Genomic DNA, 9,186 nt, shown 5'->3' on the forward strand with positions numbered 1-9,186 from the left:
CTGAAATGTAGATAAGCAAAACCAGGTTAAAGTACAATGCACCACAGTTAATTAAGGAAGTGCTGATGACATTTTCTGGACTATGTTATGCAAGAGGCCTGGGTAAAAGTCATTCTTGCAAAGACCCCTGGCTTCGTGATTCCTGACAAGGGCAAATTTTTGGCAGAATATGTTTTCTGCACAAGTTTTGAAGGCCTGCTTCTTTAAGCAGATGACTTCAGATGGCTCCTGTAGGCAGACTGACACATGCATGGAGGTTTGGAGATCTGATCTCAAGTGGCACAGCTGGCAATGCTCTGCTGCCTGGAGAAGAGGTGCTTTGATTACATGTGGTGAGGCGCTGGCCCCGAGCATCCGGACTGCTTCACCCTATTGGTCTGAGATGAAAAACACAGATTTTGTTGGTTTACAAGGGTAGGAAGGATTTATCTCCTGCAGGGTGTGTCCAATCAGTTATGTTTCATAGATGTTGTGTACTGTTTTTGAAAAGAGAGAGAAATGGTTTGCTAGGAACAAACCTGTCTCACCCCATCTAATCACCCGGAGAAAAAAGCTGTTGAAAACAAATTTGCTCGTTCCTGTGTGGCAAAGTATCAACACCAGACCTTCACCCTTCCTGAGAATCCAGCAGTCTTGCAATCGTTTTTGTTGCTTCTCTTGCTGATTGCTGCCACATGGCAGTAAATAAGTATCTTCCCAGCCATTAAGCTGGTGTGAAGGAAACTGAGCTTTGAACGGCCTCCTTCCTTGCCCTTCTGCCCTTAACTGAGTAATATACTATTCTGTGAATAGAACCACTGGCTTCTACCCACTGCTATGAATGTGTCAGCTCAACTGGGAATGCCAATCCACACACTGCTGTGTGAGAGGCAGGGCAGTACCTGCAATTGCAATTGTGCAATTAACACAAATCATCTGACTTTGGATCAGGAAACAGAAAAAAAGATGCAAGTATGAAGATAAAAACCCAAAGCACTAAGTTTTTACTGGTTGTCTGCACAGATGACCTAGCACTGTTAGCACAAAGAATATTAACACTGGGGGATGTCAGTTCCAGACCGTGGCCTTTCTGCTGCTGCTGCAGGACTGACTGGTGGCACAGGCGATGGGCCCATCACAGCACTGCCAGAGTGATGGTCTAAGACTGGCTTTGGAGTGTCCTGCAGGCTGCCAGCTGTACCCTGGCTGCTACTTGGTGAGTTTCATAGAGGGCTTTTCTCCTTGCACTGCTGCTAAGGAAATACAAAGGCTCTCAATACCTACTTTCTGGCCACTAGCCTTTATTGATACTGGGCTCTCGGAGCTGCTCTGAGGGCCACCAAGAGAAAACGGAGCTCCAGTAAGTTCCCCAGACTTAATCCACATATGTCCATGCGCATATTGTTTGTGCGATTTCTACAGTGCTGCAGAAATCTTTTGTTTTCCTCGCCTATGTGTGATGTGCAGCTCTGCTTCTGCCATCACCTCATAGTTTTACTGTGACTTGAAAAAAGAGTGTGCACGGGGCAGGACAGGGAGTTCAGGGAGGAGAACACTGTAAAATTGGATTAAAAGAACTCTGAAGGGTGAGCAGTGGAAGGCTGGCAGTTAATTTTTGATGTCTTGGTTAGCACATACCTCCATAGAACATGTGTGTTAGCAAAGTGACTCTCCAGGCAAAAACCTATACATACAAAGCACAGAGCAGACTTCCCACGTACAATTCATTTAATTCCATTAGCCAATTTCCCAGTTTATTTGTCAGAGGGAAGCCTATTTACAAAGACAACTTGAGTAAATACGATTGATTGCCTTGTCAGCCCCTGTAATTTCACTTTTTCATGTTGTCATCTCAGATATGTGATTTCAGACATCAGAAGGAATGGAAAGAATAGAGGAAAGAAGCAACAGTTTGACTAAGATTTACATCGAACTTGCATCAAGTAGAAGAGTTAGGAATCATATTTGGGGTTTAAAAGACTGAAGGAAAAAGGCTGTTATATAAAAAATGCTGTGATGATGTATGTTCTCATATGGCAACTGTTATTCAGCAGTTGTTATTATGTGATATATGAGCTCCAGGATGAAATCATATGAGGAATATTTCCTCATGTTTTACACTGAACTGTATAATGTATGTATGCGTTCTGTATGTCCAAAGTGTTAATTAAATCCTATTAAGTAAACTCTGTATTTTGGGAGGCAGAATTTAACTTGAGTAAAGCGTAATAGTCATTAAGTTCATTTGCTTTAATTTAGAAAATGCTCCTATCATAAACATCTATTGCTAGTACTCAAAAAGGTGTGAAGTACGTTTTGGCAATCTGATTGCAAAAGCACTAAACAGTCTATATTCCCCCTCCAAGCCTTTCCCCCCAAAAGAAGAAAAAGTGCAATGTTTCTATAGAAAAATAACATGAACAAATCAGTAGATTTTGAAACATGTCTTAAAGGCTGAAAACGCTGAGAAGCTTTCACATTAGTCACTACGCAACTGCTGAGCTGTTAACAGTGGTAAAACTGGAGAAGGGAGGTCTCTAATAGAAAAAGGCAAATGTTCTGTCCATCGTTAAGCAAAGTAAAAAGGAGGAATCAGGAGGAGGAGGAGTACACACGTCAGATTCATCCCAGTCCCTGGAAAGATCATGGATCTTGTCCTGAAAATCATTTCCAGCCATGTATGGATGTAAAGGTAAGCAGGAACAGTCAGTGCAGATTTACCAAGGACAAATCCTACTTGACAAACCTGATTGCAGCCTGTGATGAAATGATGGCCTATGCTGATGAAGGGAGAGGGTTGGATGGAAGATGTATTGGCTTTAGTGATTATTTTAATGCTGTCAGAAGCAAGTGATAAAACCAAACTCCTCTCTTAGATATGGCAGATGGTATAAAACGGGGCACAGTGGCATACAGCCACAAACGGGAAGTTCAGAATGGACATTACAAAAAACAACTATCAGTAGGAGGGTACTGCAGCACTGAAAGAATGTACCTGGAGACGCTGTGGTGCCTCAGCCTGCGGATACTTCCAAGTCTCAACAGTGTCTCAGCTGACCTGATTCACCAGCAGTCTGCTTGCAGAGGAAGGCTGGAGTTGATGGCCTTCACAGGCATCTTTCGACCAGTATTTCTGTGACTATGCATTTGCCTTTGATCTTCCAGCAACGCTTCAACAAAGTGAGCAATAGGTTATTCCAAGCACTGTATCTTTATACCTTGTGTGACACAAGGTGGCCATGCAAGCAATCACTTGTTTGGACTTCGTCCCTGCTAATGCAGTTGTGTTACTGCTGGTCAGCTTTCACTGATGTTTTCCATGGCAGTGTAAACTGCCAAAGATTATTGTGCTGGACTGAGAATGTAATTTAAACACCAGGTGAGCAAGGAAAGGAGTTAGATCTCCCTTTTCTCTCATAAGTTCTAATTCACAACATTGAAGGGGAGGCAAGCTTTGCCAAGCCATCTCCATCATGGAGGCAGTGCCCACCTCCCCAACACAGGTTTGCAGGAAGGGCAGGGCTGGGTGGGGCTGAGTGGGGCTGGGCTCATCCCTGCCCGGCTCCTTCCACGCTCATCCCTGGCCACCATGTCTGCACTGGCACACAACAGGCCGCACACACTGCGTATGGCCCCATGGCCAAAGAGGAACCTGGAAGAACAGATGGAACTCAATGTCCAGATGTCCTTTGTAGACTGGTTTGGGCAACATAACTCCCCATGCTTGGGGAAAGCCATGAAGTGACAATGCAGCGAACAGGAAACGATTCACCAATTTTCAGCACAGAGCTCAAACACTATTTGTGCTACAACAAATACACCACTTAATTTTGCTGGAGAAGTTGCTTATAAAATTAACAACAACAAAAATCATCCTGTACTTTAACCTTTGAAGAGATACAAATGTGTATTTTAGATTGCCCAGATATCTCCTCATTGCGTTGTTTACGGCAACACATGGTGCCTTATTCTGTCTGACTAACCTTCCTTACAGAGCCTGCCAAGCACAAATTAGGTCAACCTAACCAGCAGTATGAAACATAATTAGCCAAAACTTTCTTAATTAGTGCTGTGATTCAGGGTGGGGAGAGCTTAGCTCACAGGGAATTGGGGTAGGGCAAGTTGGTAGAGAGACTCTTCCTAACGAGAGGTGGATCTAACACTGGATTCCTGCCTAATACCTTTGAAATTTTGATTGTGATGTTTTATGACCATAGCAAAGACTGTAATTTGTGCCTGTAGGGTGCTACATGCTACACTAATACGCTGCAATAAAACAACAAACAACAAACTAATAATTCCCATAGACAGCACCTCACTGTGACTAGAGTCAGCGATTCTAGATCTTCAGGCACACTGTCAGATTCACAAAAAAGCCTAGACTACATTTATGTCAAAACAGTGGTGATGCATACCTACTATTTTAATATTTTCTGCTGCTTTACTGCATGCTGGACCCTCAGCCCGAGTGCTTGCCCTGTGCCAGGCTGCCTGTTAGTTCCCCACACCTGTGGGATGAAGGAGCCCCTTGGGCAGCAGCAGTACACTCCAGACGGGACCCTTTTGGTAAGAACTGCTTCTCTCTCAACTGAGGCCCCAGTGGTGCCTTGCAATACCTGCACAGCAGACATCATATTTGATATTGTCATCTTTACTGTCAGACAAGCCTAGGACTAAAGGGGTGACATGAGGTTAGTTTGATATTGCAGAAGAGAGTTCAGAAGAACACTGTGCCCTGCCAAAGCAGTGTTTGGATTGAGAGAAAGTTCCACTTTTTGCCGTTGCTCAAATATCTCTCACATTCTCTCACCTCTTCCCTTCAGCTGGAATAAAAGTGATTGATTTTCTCAAAAAGAAGAAGAAACAGTAGCCCAGTTTTTAATTTCTGCTTCTCTGCTCAGTTTTTGTTATCTTTACCATCCATCTCCCATCTGAAGGGAATACAGCCATTTGCATTTTTCCATGGACAAATACTGGCATGTACTGACGCAGGATAAGTTGCTGATTAAGAACTCTGATTAACACATTGGTGAGAATCTCCTGAGTTAAAGGATTACATACAATATTTGTGGGCATAAACTATAATAAAAATGTGCAAGAGCCAATATGGAAAATTATACATAGGAATAATCCATAAAATGGTTTTTCATTAATATATTTATATATTGTTACATTAATGAAGAAATAAAAATGTTATTCAAGTTAATTACCTAGACAGTAACTGATGTGTACTTAATATAGTTTTGTATAATGTCTGCATCAACAGCCATTAGATACTTGTCACAACATGTAAAAGTGTGTGCATGTTGTTACATTGGCATCATTTGAATTAACCAGTGACTCTGTGCATGCATTAGCAAGGATGAATATGTGCAACTTAGAATAAAATATTTCAATATGCAGAAGAAAAAGGGCTAATTTTCGGATTTCATAGAAGTATACTTCTGAAACAACTCACGTGCATTGGGCATCTTTCAGAGGGCCCTGTTCAGATGGGAACTGATCAACTCCTGGGCTTCCAGCATTTGTTTTTAGCTGAAAAAGAAACACGAGAAAAGGAATGCAGTCCTACTGTATGCATGGGCTGAAGCCTCATCATGCCCTGGTTTGGGTCAGTTAAAGGAAACTCAGAGACTTTTGGTGATATGAACAGTGATTAAAACACAACTATTGGGAAGAAATAGTGAAACTGCATAAATAACTTAAAGGACTAGATAAGAGATGCTCACCAAGAGATACTCCTGACTTAATAAAGTTATGTTTGCCCTTATAGAAATGCTCCAATTCCTCCTTTTTATAACAGATCTGTCATTTCATCCCAAGCACATGAGTTCCCATATTTCAACTGGGAATCAAACTCATATCCATTGAGATCATTTTTTGTTCACAGCATTTACACTTTGCTCTGTGTTCATCTGCTTATCATTTATATCGGGTCTGTAATAACACTATTAAGACAAAGTACATCATACACCTAGAAACAGAAAGCTTAAGTTCTTATGTTGACAGCCTTTTTATATGAGTGCAAAACCCAATCCTTTCTCAAATTGTGAGCCAACTACACAACAGTGATCAGCTTTGTAACACGTAATATATGCAGCAAATCTAATAACCTAAGACTGCCTAAATAAAAGAATGTGTTCATAAAGATTAGTGGATTGTTGTAGGCTTACACTGCCTTATGTCAGTCTGATGCTTCTTGAATAGCTCTTAGCATGTCTCACCTGTCAGTACACATATGCTTTTTAAGCATGGAAAGTAATGCAGGAACTTCAGAGAGTCGTGCCGATGGTTTGAATGAGATAGCTACTTTAGTGAGGTGGCAACATAAAGGCTTGATCACATTTGTTATACTGGAGAGTAGTGGACTGACAGTGCTCCTGTGCTATTTGCACTGCATCTCCAGTAGTCTGAATTTACATACTCAGAACAGTCGATCAATAAGTTTCTAAATGATGAAGAGTATCTAGCTGGTATGATAACATCCTACACAGCACACTTAGATGCTGAGATAATGACAGTTCTGGCACCAGGCTTTCAAGGCTTGAGTTAAAATGGTACAGTCTGACTTTAATAATTCATATGCCTAACTACTTTTAGGACTTCTGTGTGGATATTGAGACTATTCAAAAGCTACTGTCATTGAATATAAGTTCTTTGAAACAATTTCCTGAGGACTGAGGGGTCCACACTGTGCAGGAGCTCATGCTTCTTTAGCATGAAGCACTTCTCAGCTTTTTAATTCCCAACTCACACCTTTACCTAGAAGTTTGATTTAATGCCTTTCTTAAACTTCTCCTGAAGCATCAAAAGTAGCTCCTCAGCTGTAATTTCCCCCCTTGTTCTGGGACTGCAAATCAAACACCCTAAAATGCTAATGATTTTACAGCTTCCTGGGCTGTTTCAAGAAAAAATCAAGGACATTTCTTATACTATAAAAGTCAATATTTCTGTTATTGCTGCAAGCCATTTTCACAGCTCAAGAGACAACTGTGTCAGACCATGTCTGATATTACATATTAATGCTATATTGGCCATAAAGAAGATATTGTTTGATGGCCATGAGCCAGCAGTGTGCCCTTGTAGCCAAGAGGGCCGATGGTATCCTGGGGTGTATTAGAAAGAACATGGTTGGCAGGTCGAGGGAGGTGATCCTCCCCCTCTACTCTGCCCTGATGAGGCCACATCTGGAGCACTGTGTCCAGTTCTGGTCTCCCTGTTCAAGAAAGACAGGGAACTCCTAGAGAGTCCATTGGAGGGTCACAAGGATGATGAGGGGCCTGGAGCATCTCCTTTTTGGGAAAAGGCTGAGAGACCTCGATCTGTTCAGTCTGGAGAAGACCGAAAGGGAATCTTATCAATGCTTTTAAATATCTAAAGGGTATGAGCCAAGTGGATGGTGCCAGACTCTTCAGTGGTGCCCAGCAACAGAACAATGGGCACCAACTGGAACACAGGAAGTTCCATGTGGACACAAGGAAAAACTTCTTTACTGTGAGGGTGGCAGAGCACTGAAACAGGCTGCCCAGAGAGGTTGTGGAGTCTCCTTCTCTGGAGATATTCAACATCCACCTGGATACTTTCCTATGCAACCTACTGTAAGGAACCTGCTTTAGCAGGGTTTGGACTGGATGATCTCTAGAGGTCCCTTCCAGCCCCTAAGATTTGTGACTCTGTGAAGTGCTTGAATAAAACCACGCAACTGTTCCCCTACAGAAGTGACTGCACAACTGTTGCCCAGACAATTTACCCATCACACTGCAGTTTGTTCCAACTACTCAGAGTGTTTAAGTGAAACTGCAGAGGACAAACACATAAATTGTAAAAATTTCAGTACATGAAACAAATCCCTGTCATCTCCTGTGCAGTATCATTCACTGCCAAAACATGCCGGTCACAGGTGCAATACCACACATTCATATTTGGATATGTTCTAAGTACTGTTCTAGGTTGCTGAAAATTTTCTTATTTTGCTAAAGCTTCAGAGTCTAAACATGTTGAAGGGAACTCTCAGACTATTTGCAGAAGGCCTTTTGTAGCTTATCTAATTCTAAAACTACTACCATTTCTACTTCAGTATCAGCTACTGACTTGCAAACTGCTGCTGTCAGGTGACCCAGACTTTTTTTTTTCTATCTGCTCACCTAAGTGACTTGTTAATCACCAAATTTATTTAAATATCTATTTCCTTAGAGTTTACTAAGACTGAGAGAGAAATATGGACATTTCTGTCACTGCAAGCAAGAATGGAGTGATACTTTTAAGTTCCTGCAAATCAGTGATTTTCATCTCACATGCCTTCCGTGACCTGCTCTGAAAATGTGACTTCTGAAAACATGTTTTTTTTTTTTAAGTTGCCACAACAGTTTGGAATTTTGACTTTGATGTCGGGTTTTTATCTTTTTCCATCTACCTGTTTTACCTCACCGTAAGTGCTATGGGCACTTTTCTTGCCTTGTGACTACTGTTGTGGGGTGCTGGAGTCTTCAACAGTTTTTCAGCTCAACACAGAATAGCCCCCTCATTCTGATTTTCATCTTTGTGCTCCAAAATCTAGTAGGAAGAAACAGGACCACAATTCCTGACACCACACGTCCTAGTTTCTTGGGCCAGCTAACTAATGATTAGATAGGTCAAAGACCCCTGTTAGTCCCATCAAGCTGACCACCTACGATAGCATTGCAGGCAAATGCTGCTCAGTGTGTTCTAAGTACTCTGCTATTGCCTTCTTTAATTCTCAGCTTCTTTGTAAAACCACTTAGATTTAGCACTTGTGAGGACAGGAAATCAGCACATATGATGAGATGGTGGCTTTTCCTTCCTCAAAACAGCAGAGGCAAATGCATGATGACAGGCAGTACCTTTCTGCTGGAGACAGGAGGACTCCTCTTGCTCCTTCCAGCCTGTGACAGAAGCGAGCTCCCGTGGCAGAAGAGGTGGCCAGGCTGGCTGCCTGAGGGCAGCTCCTGTGGGTGCAGTGGGTGTGCTCTGCCCTGGGGAGCCAAGGTCATGGAAGAGGTGGGGACCAGAGGCATATGCATTATCTGCTGTTCCCAGATGCAAGCCGATCCCTAATTCTGAATGGAAAACATTCACTCCCAACTGAAAAGCTAACAACTTTGCATTTCTTTGTGGAAATACTTACAATTTTCTGTGGACATTTTGCTATTCAAAAGTTTGATTTGTTGAAAAACAATTTTCCGTCAG

At 42.2% G+C, this 9,186-nt stretch overlaps 1 long non-coding RNA gene across 23 annotated transcripts in view; it reads right to left on the bottom strand.

Annotated features, from left to right (window-relative positions):
- The window catches only part of LOC112532355, a 32,773-nt gene extending 23,820 nt beyond the window's left edge, over positions 1-8,953 (bottom strand). For 19 of the 23 annotated variants that reach the window (XR_005859636.2, XR_005859631.2, XR_006939137.1 and 16 more), the window contains exons 1-3: positions 8,841-8,953; positions 5,438-5,514; positions 2,975-3,149 (exon numbers count right to left, since the gene is read on the bottom strand). This is a non-coding gene — a long non-coding RNA (uncharacterized LOC112532355). The remainder of the gene's footprint in view (positions 1-2,974; positions 3,150-5,437; positions 5,515-8,840) is intronic. The other 4 variants (XR_005859634.2, XR_005859624.2, XR_005859625.2 and 1 more) reach the window with 1 other exon arrangement.
- Positions 8,954-9,186: the final 233 nt, after the last annotated feature.

Source organism: Gallus gallus, chromosome 4 (genome assembly GCF_016699485.2).
Source record: "Gallus gallus isolate bGalGal1 chromosome 4, bGalGal1.mat.broiler.GRCg7b, whole genome shotgun sequence".
Classification (NCBI taxonomy): Eukaryota; Metazoa; Chordata; class Aves; order Galliformes; family Phasianidae; genus Gallus; species Gallus gallus.